Below are 22,721 nucleotides of genomic sequence, written 5' to 3' on the forward strand. Positions count from 1 at the left end.
AAACACCTTGTGGTGTCTCTGTGAACCCTACAGTCTCTTCCAGAATAGGTGCCCCAAGCTTCCTGCATTAGATGCTCTGTAAATTGTTGACGGCACTGCTTTATGGATGCCAGTTGTCCCAGCTGCATACTGATTTCCTCCTGGAATTTCAGCGACACTTGTTCTGTTTTGCACACACACTGTTGTTCTCCAGTGCCAGCTGCACTAGAATCATACTGTTGAGTAGGCTGCAGTGTCGTCCTCTTATGCACGTGCTCTGAAATCTTTCTATAATCCTCCTCCTGAGTCCAGAGCACTGTAATCTTCTCCTCAAGCACAGCCCCTTCTAGCTACTTGGGCGGGAGGGAGGGAATGCTATCATGTGGAAGGAAATCAAGCATCCTATCATTCTCCTAATCCTCCGGTCTGTGTTAAAGAAAGCAGCTACGCATCCTGCATAATTGAAATACCTGCCTTGTAATTCAGTCTTGGGGTTCTGCTGACATTCATAAATAGATTAGATTGCTGTGCTGCGGTGTACCACTAGACAAGCTGCTTGATTGAACTGTGGGCTTGAATTCCATCATGGAGTCCTTTATATTCCCTCCCTGCATGTGTTGTAGGGAGCCATTTTAGGCAAATAGTGTTGCGGTGATGTTGGAAGTGAATATAGAACATTGCAGTGGAAAGGTAGGCGGTTCCTCATGTGGAGGTTTAACACATCCTTCATTGGTAGGGGCTGGAGGATGCAGGCAATTAATAATGGGACACAGAGCCTTTTACCTCTTCAGATTCACCGTAGCAGTCAGAAGTATTTACTGCTCAATGACTTATGCCTTACTGATCTCGGCTGCTGCAAGGACAGTTCACTGTGGAATGAGTTGGGGGTTTGTTGGGTATCCATATCACAAAACCCGCTGCCACATTTCAGCACTTATTGGCACCCTCCTTGGCAATCCCGGCACCCTTAGCGGAAGGGAGAGTGAACTACTTTCCCAACCTCCGAGATCCCCAATCCAGTGAGGGGTAATTGGAGAAGCTTGCACTGGTTTTGCCTATGTTGTTCCTCCACTGTAGAAAAACAGTGATCAGGTTTGCTCTCCAGAACAGTCAATCTGGCACTTTTCACAAAGTGGAATATTTCAATATTTATACTGAATACTCTATTTTAAGAAGAAGAAATCTGAATAACTTTCCTCATCCAGTTTGTGCCAACAAACATCAGCGACGTTCCCCCCACCCCCACAGGTTTGCTAGTGATGGTTCCAGTTTTGCTCCACCCCAAGTCCTCTGAACTTTAGGGGAGATGGGCATGTATTTTACAAAATAAGACTTTCCACCTCCCCTTCCCCATAGTTATGGTTTTATACAACCCAAACCTGACCAGCATGATGTTGCAAAAACAAAACCACTCTTGGTATTGAACATCTGTCAACAACATTGATGGTATTTTTGTGCAGTAGCAAGCATGACTGATTTGGTGATATTACGGGTGGTTCTTTCACTGCGGCACGTGATCATTAACCAGATTGCTGCAAGATGAGTTTCCTCTATGAAACCAAGAACCCTCGGCTTGCTATTATTTGTATAGCAGTAATGACTGGAGAGCCCAATTGGGGATTGTGCTAGGCATGTGTGTACATATAGAAAACAAAGAGATGGTCACTCTCCCAAAGAGCTTACCATCTATGTATCTGAGAGAACGGGTGGATCTAACAAATATGGAAGAGCCCATAGTAAAAGCAATAATGTGGTATTAATTTTAAAACTAGAGTTGCTGTGCTGTGAACCTGAGCTGTGTTCCCTACAGCTTGCCCAGTTCATGTTTGTCATCTGAGCTCACTCTTCCTTGTGAGAATGGATCCAACCGCTTTATGTTTTAAAACAAAGCAAGAGACCTAAAAAAGGAGGCAATATGATTGAAGCCCAGAGCAGGTAGAAAAGGTTCAGAGTTTGAAAACCCATTTCATGCTCGGTGTTGCAACTGGCATCTGTACCCAGCGACTTTATGTGCTCCGTCATTTCTTTTCCCCTCTCTGTGGGTTTTAACTTGCATTGGGCTTATATAGGCTAAAACAGGGTTCAAAAAAGAACTAGATAAGTTCAGGGAGGATAGGTCCATCAATAGCTATTAGTCAGGATTGGAAGGGTTGGTGTCCCTAGTCTCTGTTTGCCAGAAGCTGAGAAGGGGTGAGAGGGGATGGATCACTTGATGATTACCTGTTCTGTTCATTCCCTCTGGGGCACGTGGCATTGGCCAGTCACAAGACAAGGATACTGGGCTAGATGGACCTTTGCTCTGACCCAGTATGGCTGTTCTTATGTGCTTATGGTGGGTGGTGATGGACATGGAGGACTTTGACAGACAAGATGGCTTCCCCTTTTCAAACAGAGAGTACCAACTTTGCTCTGCTCTAGCTCTTTCTGTGCTTTCTGCACACATCCCTTTGCCTAAACCTGATAGCTTCTCCCTGGGAAGAGAACTCCGGAGCAACTCCTTAAGCAAAGAAGACTGACCCTGCAGCAATGCTCTTGCTGTCCCTCTTGGTGGCTTTATTAAATGCCGTTCTCTTGTAAGGTGGCTCTCAAACGAGCCAGCCCTGAAGCACCTTTTAAACCTGTGAATTGTTTGTTTGCTACCTTCCACTTCAAGGGCCATAAACGGCTTTCTAAAGCAAGGGAAAAACCATTATTAATTACCTTGCCTAATGAACTCATTTGGCTCTATGCCCAGCTTCCAAAGCAGCACTCTCACCAGCCTGGATAGTGTTGTTTCATTGTAATTATGTTTATATGGAAAGTTAATTTTTGTTTTCATAAATTGATCTGAGGCTTCTGGAAGCTATTTGGAGATAATTAACTTTGCCCACACAGACCTATATCAGAGGGTTGTTTGCTTCATTTACAAGGCATTGCTCACTATAGGAAAAAAAATAGACTTGTGTTCCTTGATTCATTTGGAGCTATTCAGGTCACAGTTCTGTGTGGTTATTTCATAGTTGAATTCCTATTACTTGATGGCCAGTAATAACAAGGACATATCTGGTACCATGCCCTGATTTTCAGTCTGCTTTTGAGATGATGGGCTAGAATGTCGACAAACATTTAGCGTGGTGGGTAAGTAGTGAGAGGGAAGGTTGTTGATTCTCTGCCTGGTCCCTGGCTTGATGCAAGTTAGAGCAGCCCACAGGCTGCTCTAAACTGCAACAGCTTGCAAGAGACCATCCACCAGCTGAGAAGAGACTGTGCATAATTCTCTATCGACTCCTTCTAACTGTTCCTGAGACTACTCTCTCCCTCCCCCCGCCCCGTGCTCGGAGCTGCAGATGGGGTGGAGTAAGAGCTAGTCCTATGCCTGCTGAAGGAATACCTAACTATGGGCATGCAGTCAGTCTCCTCCCCTTTGTGTCATCTGAGCAGAGCAGGGAATCTGCCCCCACAACGTGGAGATTAGGGATAGTCAGAGTAATCTGGATAAAATAACAAGCACCCTTAACTTTTGCATTAACCTTGGACTGACTGTGGAGGTCAATAGCACTTTGGGAACAGGATCAGGCCTCTAGGTAGCAGAACTACCTGTTATTATGGGGGAAGTATCTGCTTAAACACCAGTGTCTGTGATAATTGGAAAAGCAATGTACCAGGGAAGTACAGAGTGGCTTAATGTGGTGAGTCAAATGCTCTGAATATAGGGCACACAATGGGCTACTCCCAGAAAAGATCCTGACTTCCCCACTGGCTCCTCAATCATAGCCTTGTTAGGAGCCTGAGGATAAGCTACTGCCCCCTGCAGTGAACTCGACTGCAAATCAATTCATTAATAAGTTCATTCATTATGTATGGGGATCCATTAGGGAAATGTGTACTGACCTTGGGGGGCAGAACACGGCTCTCCATGCAACGCCACCGAAGAATAGTACAATGGAAAAAAGCAAGACTTCTCTGATTTGGCTGGCAGCCCAAAGCCTGTTTGGGAGCTCTGGAATGACCTCCTAAAAATGAAAGGGAGAACATAAGGGACTGTGGGTCAGGTTTAATAAAGCTAATGATGGCCTGGCTAAGTGAAGCAGCTCTCTCAAGTCAGTGCTCAGAGTGCTCATTTTTAAAGCTGCAGAGCCCCAATTGTAATCCCAACATGGGCTTTCCACACTGAAGAGAGTATTCTCTTCCCTCTCCCCTCTGGGCTGCAAAATAGGCCTGTTCCTAATTGCACACATCTAAATCCTACACAAAGCTGCATCACAGACGTTATTATAAACTATCCCAGCTCTTCTGGCTTATCAGTTTCCCCTGGAGGAGAAGATTCATGGTAATTAGAGGTCGGCTTTAGACAGGAAATCCCAAGATTTGGTCTACAGTCAGCCCTTTCAGATTCACTCTGCTTATTTATGATGATTCCCTTGTAGAATACCAGTGTGTCTGTCCTGCAGCCAGCCAGTTAGGGAGGGAGCTTGTCAATTTTAGCCTTGTCTATTTGAATTTCTACACTCGGGTCTCATGGGCAAATTCCAAGGTTTGCCATTTCATAAGATATATCTAGTGCTTCAGTCAGGAACAGGAATTTTTTACATATGAAAGGCAAGCATGCTGGAGCAACAGCCCTGGATGAGATCAGAAAAATAACTTCCGGAAGACACTAGTAGTGTTTCATCCGCAATTCATGTAAGTTTAAAGAGGCAGGCCGTGCTGCTCACAGAGAGGCTGCTGATTTCAAAGTTTGATAATTTCTCTGTCCTGCTGTTTTTGGCCCCCCTTTGTGTAGCAGTGAAGTTAGCAAATTTAATGCCCTAAAAATGAATAGGCTTCCTGGCAAGAGTGATTCAATGACATTGGGATCCAATTACATGGATGAGAGGGACTTTCCTGAGACATTGCTTTTTCCAAAGTGGTTACTGCAGAAGGCATTTACTATAATTTCTCCCTGATATCTGAGTTTTCTAGAGACCTTCAGAAAGAGCAAAGGGAGTGATCAGCCCTATGGTAGAAAAGCACTTGGGGCAGATGGTGCTAATCCTCAGTTCACTGCAGAATTCAGCTGGGTACCAATTATTAGGTCAATGTTGAATTAATATTTTAAAAGTGATTAAAACTAGCTATAACAAAACAATCAATGGACAGAGAACTGTTTGCTGTGAGAGAGGAAGGTTAAATGACTGTATTAAGTTTTAATATACAACTGTATTCTAGATGGGCCATGGAATCAGTGTTTGGATGTGGATTGCTGTAGGCTGGGGTTCAAGTTGAAATGGGGATTAGCATTTGGTTAGCAGGGTAAGACTTCTCCAGCGATTGTCAATGGAGTTTTCAGTGGTGAGAACCACTAAGCTGCCTTTCACAATCCATAGGCAAAAGGTGCTAATGCCTAGCTGCAAAAGGTTCAACTGGAAATGTAAACCAGCATCACTCCAGGCTGCAGCATTCAGGTTCTCTTTGGCAAGATTGGGTTCATCAGTTGGGCGCTCACAGTCTCCTGGTGCAAAGGGAGTTGTGTTCCAGGCAGAGCCGTCCCTTGAGTAGGGCGAATAGGGGTGACCGCTCCTGGCCCCGCTCTTTGGGGGGCTCCACAGGCCAGTGCTATTGGCTGGCACAGTCAGTCCCAGAAGACAACTCCGTCACTTTCGCAAGGCCCGCCATCTTGTTGGCAATTAGCAGAGACCATGCCCGGCTCAGCTGCCCACGTTTCGGTGTAGCGAGTGTCCCGCCCCGGCTGGAACCCTGAGCCACCGTGGCGCTATGGCCAACAATAGCCCCAAGGTAGGTGCTGGCAACCGCCAGCAGCAGCAGGCGGCTGAGTACCAGGCCGGATCCGGCCAACCGGCCCATCCACCGATGCAGAGTGGGGCCTCTAAGTCGGTGGGGGCTGATTTGTCTCAGGCCCTGCACCCCACTAGGGATGGCCCTGGTTCCAGGAACCACCTCCTCAGGCTGCAGGGAGGCAGAAAGGGCTGTGTCCAGCCCTGGAAAGCTCTGTTGCTTTAGTTGCCCAGCTCAAAATGTAGTGGCAGGGGAGGGATGAATCACAAAGAGGAGGCCAGCTTCCAGAGTGGAACTCAAATGTTTCCAGGTTTGCCCATCCTTAATGATGCATTTTTATCAGCACATTATGGCCTCAATCCAGCAAAGCATTTATAAACACACGAGTAGTCCCACTGAAATCAATAGGATTACTCACATGATTCAGCGCTTCACTGGTTTAGACCCTAAATGCTCCCAGCAAGTCACTTTATGGGTTTGCTGATTGGCATCTCCAGGAAATCCATGTAATGTTTCTTTAATCCTATCCCTTCAGCCCAACTCTTCTCTCTTCCCTTCAAATCCTGCACTGGGATTACCAACAGCCGAAAGACAATGCCATTCGATACACTGAACAATGACAGTGGACAAAGTGGAAGCTGAATCAAGAGAGCCACACCTGAAGGCAAAAGGATCTCAGCAGGCTGTGATCATCCCGTTCAGATGTAGGAAGAAAGAACACATTCTGGAAGGAGCTGGGGAGATGATGAACTGATTCTAAAGTGCACTTGCTCCACCTCCCTCTGCCAGGCACTTTCTCAATTGAGAGATGACGGGTGTAGCTTCTAGCCTCCCATTATCCTCCATTCTTGTGGAGGTTGCTTATTGTGCACTACTCAGGTGACTCCATAGGAAGGTTCCTATGCCAACCACCCTGCAATATGATGAACATGCTCAGTGAAACAAAACTATTTTAATGCTCTGCCTTTGGATTTCTCCTTCCCACAGGAGCCGGTCCTCTGAAGAGGAACCCTGCTGCTCACAAAGTTGAGCTCTAGATTCCAACTAATTGGGCATAGTCATTAGGGGAAATTCAACATATTGTGGGAATGCAAACAGTTTTTTTTTAAATAGAAATATCTACAATGCATATTAATTATCCTTGGGTGGAAAAAACCCCACCCACACTGCAAACTATTTTTTAGCACAGGGGAAAAGCTGATAATGAGTTGCTTTTGGCAGAATGACTACCCAGCTCTTTTTAAAAACTTGCAAAATCTTCTGTTGGAGCCTGCTCATGCAGATAGACATAATTATTTATATGGCACCCATGCCAGAGAGTCTCGGATCACTTAACAAAACATCACTTCCCTATGATCTACCCAAGTATCTCTTCTAGCTGTTGCTATTGTCTCTATTGCCCATTCCTGACTCCTTGCCTTCTTTCATACCAACTTCTGATGCTTTAGAACAGGCTCTCAACTAATTATCCACTAACATTCTCACTTTCTTCTCCCAGAAACCTTTCCCAAGTTCCATCTGACCTGTGAAGCATTCCAAGCGTAAAGACTCTGCCCTAGCCTCAGCCAGATTAGGACTGGCATAAACTGGCTTTAACTCCCCTGATTTCAGTTGCTTCTCCTTACACCAGATTTGGATCTGTGTGTCTCCTGTGCACTGTAGCACTTTATTGTGCTTCGTTGGCTGGCAAGCTGTCTGGAGCAGAACCTTTTTTGGTCAGCACACTTTACCCATTGTTTTACGTGTCTGCAGTCAAAGGTTCCTGTTTGTGGGTAAACTGTAGGCTCAGCTACACTTAGGAAAATGATTCTTACTGAGAAATTTTAGAGCAAAATTTTCAAACCAGAGAGCCTAAGCTGGGCTCTTATATCTAAGTGGCCTGACTTTGCTGGGTACTTCATGCTTCTGAAATACCACTGTGCAGGAGATGGTGTTCTCGGCGCCATCCCAAAACTGCGCAATGAACTCTCCCAGTGACTAAGGATCATCACAAATCTCACCGTCTTCCACTGTCAGTGAAAGGTGCATTTCTTTGTTCTCATCTTCTTTAACATAAAGATAGCAACACTTGTCTGTCTCTGTGTGTGTAGTTCATTGAGGCTAAATGAACAAATAAATGCTCTTTTCTTTAGTGATAGCTGTAACAATGGAAAATCACCACCCAAGGACTAGATGACCTGCAAGCCTGGGCAGTGACTGGACCACCTAGTCCAAGGGGTTTCCTGGGGTGTCTGATAATATGCAAGGGATTAATTTGATTGCAGCTGTATATGTGAGAAGTAGCAGAAACACCACAAATCACACAGAGAAGGAGGCTTATTCTCAGGATCATACTACAGGTGCTTCTCTAGCTAAGAGCTTTTGGGTGGAGAGCTGTGACCTAATAAATTGTCTCCTACTGTGTTCAGAGAAACAGGACTCTATTCTATTTAAATAAACAGGATTGCGTCTAAGAAATACTTGCCGCCATCACTTTCTCCCCCTAATGGAAATAAGCTGCAAGGCCCACAATGTGGGCTAACTGCTGGAGTCTAAAGAGGTGACAGTATTAAAAAATCCAAAACAAAACATTCTACTGCCCACCTTTCTCCCCCTGGGGAGAAGATGAGAGAACATGACAGATGTTAGGCACACTGCTTAATGAGCAACTGGAAGGTGTTCAGATATTATGTTAATGAACACAGTACAGGAACCTATATAGGAATAGCAACTGCAAGAACTCAGCGCCTCTGCAAATCAAGCCACCTCTGTTCAGGTGCCTAAAGTTCAGTTTAGGAGCTGAACTTTAAGAAACTAGGTCTGCAAACCTTGGCCCAAGGCATATTAAACCACTTCTGCTGGTGCCATGCAACCTGTTTTGCTACACAGATGGGCTGATGCTTTTGGTCCCCATTGGAACTTTTTCAGTCCATGTGACTTTGCTCTGGAGTTCCAATAATTCGGGACAGCAAAGAAACAGGAGAAGGGAAAGGAATCTCTAACCCCTCCCTACCCCCAACATACAGCAAATAAAACAACCACTGACAAAATGCATCATCTAGAAAGAAAATAAAGATTCCTTTGGAGAATGCTATGCATGAGGAGAACAATTGAAAGTCTTGGCTTTTGTGTTCTAACTTCTCAGGGGGTGGTTGGCATCTCCATCCATGACATTCATGGTTGCCAAAAAGGAAGGTAGAGCAACAAATTCTCAGCCAAATAAACTGGTGTTATATTTTAAGGAAAAATATCTTGGAACTCTGTCTTCCTCTGCCTGAATTGCTGCATCTTCAGGGTTTAATGTGAGGTCTATCCTCTCCTCTCTTGTCCAAGACAGAGGTGCTGTGTAGGGAATTCTTGTTGTGTTTGTGTTGCTGGGTTTTTAATTTGATCAGAGGCAACTGATGGGTTTGTTAATGTATTTTTAAGACTGTCAAGGTCACGCAGAGCGTTGGATAGGCACTTCTGTTGGTGTGTTTGTGTGTGTTTTAAAGGAAATGAATAAAACTCCCATTAATTTTATTGGGACAAAAAGCTAGGTAAACTGTAAGTGCCTTTCAGAATCCCACTGTAAGAATTTGATAGTGAAACCTTTGTAATTTTTAAGATTAAGTTCTTGATGCACACTAGCTGGATCTCTGACATCTATCTTTAACCAACTGTTCACTCATGTTCTATTTTAATAGCTGAAATAAGGGACTTTTAAAACAGCATTTAGTCATAAGGTTTAATAGGTTCGTGGTCATGTATTCATGAAGTCCAAGGCACTGTGACTGTGCTGTGAATCTTTTGAATGGAACAAAAGTTAGGGACACAAACCACTTGGAATGAAATTCAGCTGAAATGTCTGAGGGAATTCTCACTTCCCCACTTCAAGCTTCCAGCTTCTTTGGATTTTTCCTTATTAAAGAGATTATCCCCGCCAGAAAAACACCGTTTGACAGATTGTCTGGGCCTTATTGACAGACCTAACTCAACCCATTCCTTTTGGCTCAGGTGGACGATCCATCTCTTTTTCCATTGATTTTCTGTCCTGGTGTTTTTGAGATTTATGGAACTAGATGCATCAAAGAGCGAACTCTGTTTCCAAACCCTTGAAAGACTAAAGCAGTTAGTATTTTATTTCCCCCCTCCTCCCACACACACACTAAAAAAGAAAAGTGTTTGGCTTTAAAAGCTGACAAATTTAGAACACAGCAACTTAATTCATTCTTTCCAAAGGACTGCATGTAGCCAAATTGTTTGGGGTTTATTTTTTTCCTTGTAATGGTCACATTAGCTTTTAAAGAAATCCTGATGTACCTCAGGCTGATGGGTGTGGAATCAGTAAGGAGAGTCATAAGCCAGAAAATGTGACATAGTCTCTCTCTTTTTTTTTTTTCTTTTTTTTTTGGTAATTCACTGGTCAAGTTAGAAGGGAAACAGGAATCTGAACCATATGGGATGGGCCTGTGACCCTAAAGAACTCCTCAGTGCCAATTGGCAAAGGCTTCACTGTTTGGTAACAGTAATTCCTGACAGTTCTGACAAACTCACTGCACCCAACACATTGCTTTCATAGTCTTTATCCAAAGCGGGTAAAGTGAAGTCTTTAAAAAAAGCTTATATCATACTGATGCTCATAATCATTGCTAGCTAGACGTATGTACACATGATACTTAAGGAGTTGCGTATAAAAGTCTTAATCAAAGCAGGGTTGTCAAGCAGGCTTTGACCAGACAAAAGATGTATATTCATCTCTCTGCCTTGGTTCACATGTAACATAGCCATTGGAAGTCAACGCCTTGGCAGCCCGTTTGTGTATAATGTCAACATGAGGCTGTGAAGGCAATTTGGAGACAGCAGACCACAGAATAAGCACACCATGGGGGTTATCTTGAGTCTGGGAACTTGGAGGATATGAGAAGGTAAAAGGACATTCTTAGTCCTTCCTTGAGGAAACCAAAAGGACAGCACTTTTTGCATTTGCAAAAGAGGGGCCCCAGCCATGTTGGCTGGAGACACAGGGAGATTGCTTTAGGTGAAAGGAACTATTTTAGACAAGGACTTAGCCTGTAAAGTTAAGTTTAGGCTCTAGGAAGCATGTTCTGCTTTTCATTTTCTGTGTAACCCATTCTGTTTCCATTTGTTATCCCTACGCATTAGCTTTCAAATCTTAGCCTTTAATAATAAACTGCTGATTGTTTTCAGTATAAGTATCTCTCTCTGTGCTGTGATGTTATATTGGAGCCAATCTTCAGCTGAATCAAACAAGAAGGTGTGTGCACTGGTCCTTTGGGGCAGCTTGCCTGGTCATTTCTGAAAGTGTCCAGTAGCTAAGTGCTGGACGCTGCAGGGCAGTGCTTCGAGGAGGCTTGGGGACTGGGGTCACTGGGTTAACCGGCAAAGTAAAGGCTTGCAGAACCCTGAGGAGAGTGGTTGGTTGGCTGACAGGCCGGTGGTTTCAGCAAGCAAATCTTCCTTTTGCTGGAGGCAGGGGGTTACAAGGTGACTCAGTCCTGGGCACCCCAGAATGCATCACAAGGGCAAACTTGGTTTCTAATATAACATAGCAAAGGATGGGAACAGTGTTCTTATATGCAAGATCCTCTACATTATTAGTAACATCTGAACTTCCCTGACACTCCCTCCCCATCCCTACTCCATTGATGTGTCTGAACATATCCTGCCATAAGTAATATGGGGTACTGGATCCTAATATCCATTTTTAACCAAAATATCCCCTACACATGAAAGTCCTCGGAAATCCGAGATAGCAGTGGGCGGCTCAGGTTATAACGGACATTTGTAGAGATACAATGGAATGCTTATGGAGAATGCCTGAACAATGCCCGGCTCAAACTTGTGCTATTCAATAACCTGATACAAAGCCCAAGAAAATCATTGGGAAGACTCCCGCTAACTTTAATGACTTTTGGTTCAGGCCCTAATCCTTTGGTTTAATGAGTGTGAAATGGTAAATTAGATGAGAAAAGTAACATGGAGGGAAGGCAGGCCCTTCTTTGCGGAAGAGAGCAGGATCACTTTGCCCACTAATGAGCAAGAAGCCTTGAAGACTGTCAATGCAAGCAATCTCTTATGTAGATAGTTTGGACTTTAAGAGCATTGCTCATGTTGGAATGCACGCAGTAAGCATTAGAACTTGAGATGATGCGGGAGTACTTGGAAGAGTGATCTGGGCCTCTATTTCTCCATATGTAACATGGCAAAAAGTAAGACTTCCATTTTTCTGCCCTTTGTCTTGTCTACTTTGATCGTAAGCTCTTTGGGGCAGGACCGTTCCGTATTGTGTATATGTATGGAACCTAGCATAGTTGGCCTCCAATATCAGTCAGGGCCTCTGGGCACCACTGTAATAAAAAAAAAGATTTAGGGCTCTATTATGCCTTTATAGGCCCAAGTCTGTATTGCAAGGAGAAAGGTGTGGATCCATATAACCCAGCAGGAGCTGGAGGAAGCTCCCCTGGATGCCAGCAAGTTCTGGGAAGCGTGGCTGCTGCTACATCCCTTAAAGCTGATCAGCAGTGCCTGCTCCAGCCCCCTTAGGGATAGCTATCGGGTGAGCACCCAGTTTCCGTGCTCAGTGGCTCTATCCACTGCAATAAGGGCCATGTGCCTGCATATTGTACTGCTGAGCAAAACAGGTCTGCGTGTTTATTTTTATCTGGTTTTGTTTTTCACATTTTTGAGCGTTCTGAGAAACAAAATCAATAAAATGTGTTTTTTTAAAACCAAGCCTGGACGTGTGTCTTGAAATGAGGAATGAGACGTATGAGGGCACTGTGTGACTGCTGCTCAGCAGTAGCTCCAAAGCTGTTTTGATCAGCTGTCGCGTACAGCAAGTGCTTCAGTAATTGTGTGTGAACAGGAGCATAAGTTACTGTGGTGTCTTGTGTGGAAGCCAGCGTGAGTTACTGTGCTAGTTACTGTCTTTCTGTTTTCTGGAATATTTTCATTTCGGATGGAATTGAGTGGCTGGGTGTAGACTGTAGACCACGTTCCTGATTCTAGAAAGGAACCTTCTATAGGCAAGGAAAATAGAATATAATCCTGACATTACTGCTAGGTTAGTAGCGTAGTTCAGTAGTCCAGATCCTCACCTGCTATAAACTGGTGTAGCTCCACTAACTGACTGACTTTTACGACAGCTGAGGATCTGGCCCAACATTTCCAAAAGGAATGGGCAAATCTTACTATTATGTATTTGTATTACTGTAGGAGCTAGGAGCCCTGGTTATGGAGGAAGACCCTGATGTGCAAGGTGCTGTACAAACACTGAACCAAAAGACAGTCCTTGCCTCAATGAGCTTACAATCTTAATATAAGAAAAGAGACAGAAGATGGATATAGACAGATGGGAGTACAAGTAACCAATGAGACAATATTGGTCACCACACCAGCAACCTAAATGTTGTCAAGTTTTGTTGTTGTTGTTTGTTGTTGTTTTTACCTGGAAACAGGTTTGAGGAGAGATTTGAAGGTGGGATCATTTGGCTTGCATGAGAACTCCAGGGTATATCTGGCTAGTTTGGCAGGGTTTACAAAGCCAGACTTGTGGAATCTTTCCTTCTGTAATTTAAACATACTTCCCCCCGCCCCCGCCCCGCCCCTTCTCCAAGGGAGATTAACTTTTTAAAAAAGAGCAAAAATAAAAAGTCTGCTTTGTATTTAAACAGAATAACAATTTTACCCAAGAGAGAGGCTAGGATAAGTAGTAGGTATTCTATATACAGTAATAATGGGCCAGATTCTGAGGACCTTACTCCATTTTAACTTGGAGCCTCCATTCAGCAAGGTATTTAAGCACAACCCTACATTCAAGCATGTGAATTGTTCCACTTATGCTTTGGATTGGGTCCCGGATTATTTAATCAGTAGTGCCGTAGTTCAGATGCTCCCATTAACACGAATAAAAGCAGCTTGCTAAACTTCTCACACCTTGCTGACAATTCACTTCCTAGAATCTCACCTTGTCAGTTACAGCACTATGAAAATGAATCCCATTCAACAGCATGTTTGGATTGTCTTTTGGGATTCCCCCTTGAATGTTCAGCCTCCACTCATACTGGGATTTGTAGGTTATCTATTAATTTGTATATGGAGTTCAGTGGATTAGACTAAATCAAAATTCTGATAACTGGGGCTTGCAAGGTAGATGCTGTACTTAAATAAACTGGACTCCTTGGAGCAGAAAGCCTTGACAGCTATATAGCCTTGATTGCTGCTATTTCTTACATTGCAACTCCTATCCTAGATTGGCTAGATCAGGGGTTCTCAAACTGGGGTCGTGAGGTTATTACATGGGGGGTCGTGAGCTGTCAGCCTCCACCCCAAAGCCCACTTTGCCTCCAGCATTTATAATGGTGTTAAATATATTAAAAAGTGTTTTTAATTTATAAGGGGAGTCTCACTGAGAGGCTTGCTGTGTGAAAGGGGTCACCAGTACAAAAGTTTGAGAACCACTGGGCTAGATGAACAAGTATCTGGCGAGGCAGCATGAAGTTACATGCTGGTTGGGAGGCAGATTCTGCAAGGTACTGTCTTCTATGCTGCATGCAAGTATAGGTTTGGAAACTCGGTATCAAGCTCATCCCTGGTTTATGCAGAGGCAATCCCCACTAAAATCAATGGTGCTGCCCTCCTAGACAGTGAAGGAAAACTACAAGGAACCCAGAGCTCGTGTCTTCTTGTCAACTGTCTGAATGGGCCATCTTGATTATCACTACAGAAGTTGTTTCTGTTTTTTGTTTTTCCTCCTGCTGATAATAGCTCATCTTAACTAATTAGCTTCTCACAGTTTGTATGGTAACTTCCAACTTATCTGTATTGTGTATCTTATTATATCTTCCATTTTATGCATACGATGAAGTGGGCTATAGCCCACGAAAGCTTATGCTCTAATAAATTTGTTAGTCTCTAAGGTGCCACAAGTACTCATGTTCTTTTTTTCAGAGCCTAAAGCTGATTTGCCCCTGCCCCGCAACATTCACATGGGTCTCAATGGATCTGCTGCATATGGTGGCTGATTCTCTTCTTGCTACTATGTGATTGGGAGAGGGAGCCAAAAAGGGGCAAACCCTGTGGCCTGCTGGAGGAACTCAGAAGAAACTCTGCGAGGGAAATGTAACAGTTTTGTTCTTCATTATGCAACCCACCCACTCCTTTCTCATGGGAGTCTATGTGCAGCGCTGTAGAAGAAAGCGGCAAGGGCACTGATCTTGATTTGTGAATGGTTGGATGGACTGCTATGCCTGTAAGGAGCCCCAGTGAAATCAACCAGGTTCAGCATGGGTGCGTGCAGCAGTCTAGCTGTGTGGATCCCTGGTTGTTTAGAACTTTTGATCCCTTCATACTTGGAGTCAATATTTTGCCAGACTATGCATATTTAATTCACTTTAAAATTATTTCTTTCACAAATCAATCCCTCCAGCCCCTGATTCAAACTTGCTGCTCTGCATTGCATTCCCTTCCAGCCTGGTATCTTGGGTTAAGAACCCCAGAGCCAACTGCAGAATGAGGTGTGGTCTAACTACAGTGTACTCTTGACTTCTCTGATGTTAGCTGTGTGCATGAAATCTAATGGATTATTCACTTGGGTCTGCATACTGCTACCCAGCATGACTACTGAACAGAACCCAGGGATGATGCAAGCTTATCTAATTATACTTAAATAGCATGTTACTCTGTATTTATCAGTGCATGGATGTGGCTAAATTTGGAATTGTATTAGAAACAGCCTTTGAGCTGTAAGAGTGTTAAATTAATTGTTAGGTGTGCTATGGACCATGGTAGATTTTTTTTTCTTCTGTCTTCTGCAAGAAGTTATTAAAACTAGTGACTATTTTTTAACGGAAACTAAGTTAACCCCTTGTACCCCATGGTTTTATTCTATGTGGGCTTTGTACCACTCCCTTAAACTTGGTATATATCTGCGCATTCTCAGGGCCAGTTTTTGGAGATGGTCTCACTATCTTCAACGGAGAAGCAGAATTTATAGTAGCAGTGCATATGTCCTTGAAGGAGGTAGTGTTTTTCCATTTGTGAGGCTTGCTTCCATGGAGAGACTCTCCCTTTTCCTAGAAAAGACTTAACTAAGCCCAGAAAAGTAAGATGGAAAATACCCATCTGTCTGGACTATGGAGAGTTCTGTGCCAATGCTGCCTACTCAAGCACTACCATAAGCCCATGAAAACTTCAACGCAGTTTTGTGGTACTCTTTGAACTGGGTTCAGCATTTGGGAGAAGTCACATGGGATTTCTTTAAGTTCCTGGGGAACTTCTAGTGCTTATGCTAGTGCATGGCAGCAGGATCCCCGGGACAGTTAGTGCAAAGCAGGCTACTGTAGGGTAGACTTACACCCCAGCTTGCCGCAAACTACATGTTCATGTAGATGTCATATGTTCATTGACTTCAAGGGGCTTTTGCTCAGTCCTGTAAAGACTGTGACACTATCCCTTGCCTGGAGGGGTCTGCGTGTCCATGCAAAGAGTTCCACTGTCTAAGGGCTCTACCAGCTAGCTTGTTCATTTAAAGTTACTTTTCAAATCTTTTCCTGAAAATTATCCTTCTGCTAAAGCATGTTACTCTGCAGCTCAGAGCCCCCATAGTATTTTGTTGTAGCATTGTCTAGTCATCTAGCTTCAGGTTCAGCAAAACCTACTTTACATATTTTAGGAGGCATCCATTGTGTTAGCTGCTCAGTAAAAACCTGCTGCGTGTGTCATTTCAAATTGCACACAGCAGGAGTACAGGTACCAAATGCTGATTACACAAATGACCATAGACTCTGGTTCTAAATGCTGATGTACTGTGCAGAGTGCAGCTCGTTCTTATCAATTATTCTCCACTCTGGCAGGCAGCAAGTAGCACACAGACAGTGTTTGCCCAAGAGAGAATGCACCACCAATATGTTATTTTAATAAAGTACCTATTCACCAGATGGACAATTAGATGATTTTTCAAATGCAGCTCTGGCCTTGTAGTGATGGTTCTGGGGGAAAAAATCCTGTCTGGTGGCAAGCTGATGAGCAGATTTGTTTGGTAAAATAAATGCATGGTTGGAAGGTGATTAATTCTTATCATGACATGCAACACAACTAAGCTCTCTGCCCCCTCTGTAACTGTGCTGATTAGTTTGCCTTGATTGCGTCAATTGCATTGGAGTGTGGTGACAGGCATTTGGGGCAGGAAAGGCCTGTTAAAGGAATGGAGCACGGGTGACATCAAGGCTACCTGAGGCTAATGAGCACCCATAGATCTAAACACTTCGTGTCCTCCGGCACATGCTCCGCTCTTTAGTCCAGCATGGCACTTGCTTATTTATCTCGGTATTTATACTGCACTCACCCTCCTGGTATTGGTGCACCTGGGTATTAAAGATGAGTGTTGGGATATTTTACTGTATTTGCTAAAAAAAGATAGGATGAGATTGGGTCAGTCCATAACTGCACAAAGCCCACTGGAGTTGATGGGGAGTCTCTTCATTGACTTCAAGGGGCTTTTGCTCAGTCCTGTAAAGACTGCGACACTATCCCTCGCCTGGAGGGGTGTGTGTGTGTGCGCATGCAAAGAGGTCCACTGTCTAAGGGCTTGGTCAGTTGCAGGATAGAATAATGCCTGAAAGGGGGAGGAGAGGAAGCATGGCCCCCACCACCGCCTGGTGCTTGCCATTGAAGCAGAATGGAGCTCATGCAACCTTACGGATGGCATTTACTGACTTCTGAGTGCTTCACTTTGCAACAATGATCTCACAATTGTTACTCTCTCTTTTCTGTGATATCACAATACACAGAGCTGTTCAGGAAAGTAACTCACTCCTGAACTCACATTACTATGTACAAGAGTTCATTGAATCCAGTTCAGCCCTAATCACTGGCAACTGTGGAGTGGACTCAGTTTCTTAAGATGTCATTATTCCCACTGCACCTCCCACCCTGCCACCAGTCCCTGTTTCCATAATTATTAAACCCCCCAGTGGCTAAGGCTCCAATGAGCAGGCTTAGACAAGCTGTGCCTGCTTTCTCTTATTTCTTAAAGGCATCTTCTGTGAGTGAGTGTCCTCCCAATCACAGCAGAACTATCACGGGGAAAAATCTGCACCGCTGACTCATTTGCAGCCTCCAGGAAGTGGAGCAGCTGTGGTATATAAACTGATCACAATAGGCAGCTTGCTGTCTATGGAGGTAGCTGCTGACTTCAGTGGCTTTAAGGAATTGTTTGAGGAGGGAGGTTATACAAACAGCTTATTTTGGAAGTAAAGTAATTCCTTCTAAGACAGGAGGCTGGGCCAGCTAGCACTAGAATTCTGGAGGTTAGTACCTCCAGTGAAATCCTTTTCTACTGGGAAGAAAGGCTCTTTTACTTGGGTTGTGATAAATAGGGCCTGGCCTAGTATCCATAGGTGTTCCTCCATTAACCTTAAGGGCCCATCGAGAGTGACCACATGGAGTATCAAAAGAGAAGGTGCAGGGGTTTTGCTAGACAGTAGAAACAATGACAGATAAGGTCTAAGACTTGGGACTATGTTATCTCCAGTACCCATACAGAGGGTTTTACATTAAATAACTCAGAAGGGAAAGGGTAGGTCTTGACACCCAGAAAAGAAAGGAAGAAGGAAATAAATTTCCTCTCTGCTACGCTATAAAAATGCTAGAGGAAGTTCTTAACTGGCGTCTCTCTTGCTCTCGCCTGTTACTCCTGCCTGCCTAGTACAGATTTTGGAGTAATAAACAAAGGGGATGTCATCTAATCTCTCTTAAATGAGAAACAGAATTCTTTTGCTAATGGGTATCTCCCACCATGACCCCAGAGATTTTAAATGATAAAATGAGTGTTATGATTAAATGCCAGTAATGGTCAAATATGTACTGAAGTCCTCTAAAGAGCACTTTTACAGCTTCCTCTATAAAGCTGTATAAACATCAGTAATCTGTGCTTTGTTGGGCCACATTAGTCATCAGCCATGTCTAAAATTATCAAAGTGAGAGGGTGAACTTTGTGTGATACTCTTGCTTCCAAGGAAAGTTTTACCCTCTGGAGTATTAAGCTCAGTTCTTAATGCTAAACTCACAGAGAAGTGCCTGTTTTATTGAAGAAATCTGATTCATGGTTCCCCAAACTCACCCGCACCTCATCACTGACCAGCAATAACTGTGTGAGTTTGCAGTAGCACGAATGAATCTCATATTAACTCCTTCACTGTAGTCATCTGTCAGGGAAGGGACCTTGATTGCTTATAGAAAGGGCCTCATTTAGTAGATGGAGTAAGTGCTCTGTGATCGAATTACAAGGTTTAGGCAACCTGCCATGATTGACTGATGATGAGAAAAAGCGCAGTGTAGCCAAGGGATAATTGCAGGGGGGACATGACTGTAACTCTGTAACTTGACGTTCCCCCTGTGCCTTTCCGAAAACAAGAGATGTTTTGTTGAAACCGACTGTGATAGTGCCCCCTGCCTTGTCTCCCCATTCCCTCCGCACTGACTACCTGCTGGCAAATCCTGTCTTCAGTTTGCCCCTGAGTGTGGTAAATGCCACATTAAAGTGAGGCTCTTTTGTCATAACAGTGCAAATATTACACTGTCCGTCTCCATCCACAGCCTTCTTTAAAAACTCAAACGGCTCATGTACCTGTTGCAACAATGTTACTTTCTGAAGTACAGGAGCATAGACATGAGATAGGAGAGCCACGGAGATTACACTGAATCTCTGCCCTGTTCACGCTAACGCTAACAATGGTGCTGACTGCTGCATATTTAAAAAGCTCTGGGCCAGTCAGACAGCCTGACAAAACTTAGCCGCTGTTCTGTAAGCCTTTCCCTTAAATTCTTCTAACACTGCAATTATTTCAGTATCACTGTAAATGAAGTCCAGGAGCCCTATTGCAACTGCACCTTTCTTTTTCTAATACCTACACGTAACAGTCTCTCACTCTCAAAGCATACCACTAAAAGGGTGAGTCAACATCGATGGTTGAATTTATCCTGGGTGTAAACCTCTTGAAATCTGTGTGGCCCAGTGAATAGGGCACTGAACTGAGCCACTGGCTTCTAGTGCTGGCTTTGACATTGGCCTGCTCTGTGACCTTGGGCAAGTCCATTCATTGTTTAGTGCCTCGGTTTCCCCATCTGTAAATTGGCATGATGATGCTTAACATCTTCATAAAGTCTTTGGGTACTATGGCTGAAAAGGGCTATATAAGAGCTAGGTATTATTGGTATGGGCCCTAGTACCTGTTTCACAAGTTAAATAAAAAAGGGGACCAGAGGTACCTTTAAAAACATTTGAAAGACAATTCTTTCTCCCCTTTAAGGGTGGTCATATTATTTCCCTAAAAAGAAGCCTCCATGTCTGAGGTAACAAGAGTGGTATCATCGGGTTTTTTTATAATGGATGTTCTTCAAGCAACATGTGTGCTGCTCTGTGGGATGGGACAGTCTAAAGCTTGGGATCTGTGGGACAATGGCTGCATAGTCATAGGGGTCTCATGCTCTAATAAATTTGTTAGTCTCTAAGGTGCCACAAGTACTCCTGTTCTTTTTGCGGATACAGACTAACACGGCTGCTACTCTGAAACCAAAGATTGGTATTAGCATTTACAAATATATCACCCCACCCTGGTTAAGGCTGCCAAGCCAGTTCAATGAACATGGCAAAGCTTCAATGCTGGCTGTTTGCTAGAAACATTCCTATCACCAATTCCCCTTCTCCCCCACATGTACCCAAGTGACTACAGCAGGGTAAATCTTTTCATGAAGGAGAAGAATTGCCTGAGGCTCTTTTGATTAAGGTTTGTTGAAGCTGGGATGAGAGATTCACTTTCGTGGTCTCTACTGAATGTGTGATGCCCTCCGACTTCCATGCCACTGCAAGTAACCCAACCGGGTAAGAAAAGCCACTTAGCAAAGAATCGCCTCTCTGCAGAGCAACCGTAAGCTTTTCCTCACTGTTTGTCCCTTCTATCATACTATCTATAAGCTGGATAAAAGCCTCAGAGGAAGGATTGTCTGAGGAAGATTGAATCTGGAAGAGAGGTTCATGGAGCCCTAGAATAAACTGGCTGTCAGAATTCCATATTGACTTGAAGAAAGCCGGTCCTTGGAGGCACGATTGACTGTCATTACTGATGTAGTGGAGGCTGTCAACAGTGCTGTTCCTTGAGAATGGCATCATTTTTTTGCTGTTGGTTTTGTTGTTGTTTTGAAAGGGGGTGGGGGAGAGAACCCTGGCTCATGTCATGAATGAAATGAAAATATATGCAGGCTTAGCACCTTCTCAGGGACTGGTTTGGAAATCAAGGAGGGGGGACTGACTCCCTACTTCAGCCACGTACCTTGTGCTGCTACAGAAAGTATTCATTGCCTTTGTGTTTGCTGATCATTGGTAACCCCCATATTCACACTAGGTTAACTAAAGGACAGCTTTTTCCACAATAAGAGCTATTAGGCCAGTGGTTCTCAAACTTTTTGTACCGGTGACCCTTTTCACTCAGCAAGCCTCTGAGTGCAAATCCCCTTAGAAATTAAAAACACATTTTTATATTTCACACTATGTTAAATGCTAAATTAAAACCCTATTGCTTAAACTGAATTTTCTCACTGCTCTTAAATTAAGACTAAACCACATTTTTATTGAATTTAAATTTCAAAGCTACCTAATAGACTTGGACTTCCAGGTCATGTTAATGGGACTGGGAATCAGGTGTTCAAATCCCCTTGAGTTGTACTGACAACCTCAGCGTTAATTACCTTGCTTTTATGAATCAGTTTCCTGTAATTAATAACAATTAATAATTAATAAATTAATGAATAATAAAACCTCTTGTGTGTTCCCAAGAACCTGTTTATTTCCTGTGTTGCCAATGGTCTGCTTTACAGACCCCTATGACTATGCAGCCATTGTCCCACAGATTCCAAGCTTTAGACTGTACCATCTCATAGAGCAGCACACATTGCTTGAAGGACATCCATTATAATATACCCCGATGATAAATATGGATGGCCTTGGTGACACAAGCTACACAGCTGATGAAGAGGAAGGGGATTTAAAAGCCCTCTGATGCAGGGGGACGGGACTGTTGAGTCCAGAATGGGGCTGAGGAGGGCCGTCCCTAGTGGGGGGGTGCGGGGCCCGGGACATAGGTGCCAAGTTTCTATCTGCTTCCCCCTGGCTCTGCCCAGACCCCGCCTCCACTCCACCCCTTCTCCCCAAGGCCCCATCCCTGCCCCGCCTCTTCCCGCCCCATTTCTTCCCCACCCAGTTCTGCCCCCTCCCCTGAGCATGCTGCGCCCTCGCTCCTCCCCCCACCTCAGCAGTGCCACCTGCCTCCTGCCTCACCTCCCTGCCCGCCTCCTCACGAAGCACGAGGCCCCCCAAAGCACAGGGCCCGAGGCAGTCGCCCCGACTCGCCATACCCTAGGGATGTCTCTGGGGCTGAGGGCCTGGGATAAGGTCATTAGAATTTGGATTCTTCATAACCCTGAAAGGGTCATGTTAGTGACCTGGCCAGAGGACTGAGTTGTGAGATGGGGTAAGCCACCCCAGGCTTGAAGAGGCTATCTGAGGGGGTGCCAGAGTTGAAGAGTCTGCCACATCATGCCCAGCCATGAGGGGGCACACAGGCCAGTGATTGACCCTTCTACCAGAGGCTTTTGTTCCCCCTCCCCCGCCCAGCAAAGTGCTTAAACACTTGCTTAAATTTAGGTGCACGAGTAATCCCACAGAAGCAGGGGCATAATGGGGGGAGGAGGGTAGACTCCCCTGTCGCCTCTGACCAGACAGTGGAGGGGTGGCTTGGTCAAATCTGAGTAAGTAACATTGTGACCTGCTGCACAGGGTGGCAATACCACTCAAGTTTGGGGCAACTGGGTAAGTAACCTGGGCCCGCTTGTGAGCAAAATTCTGCTTCCTCTCCTGCATCAAAGTCAACATATATCCACAAACAGACTAATTTACTTTGTCAGCCCTTGTGAAATAGGGGATGATATTCACTGGGTGAATAAAGAACTCT

The sequence above is a fragment of the Natator depressus genome, chromosome 15, assembly GCF_965152275.1.
Source record: "Natator depressus isolate rNatDep1 chromosome 15, rNatDep2.hap1, whole genome shotgun sequence".
In the NCBI taxonomy this organism is placed as follows: Eukaryota; Metazoa; Chordata; order Testudines; family Cheloniidae; genus Natator; species Natator depressus.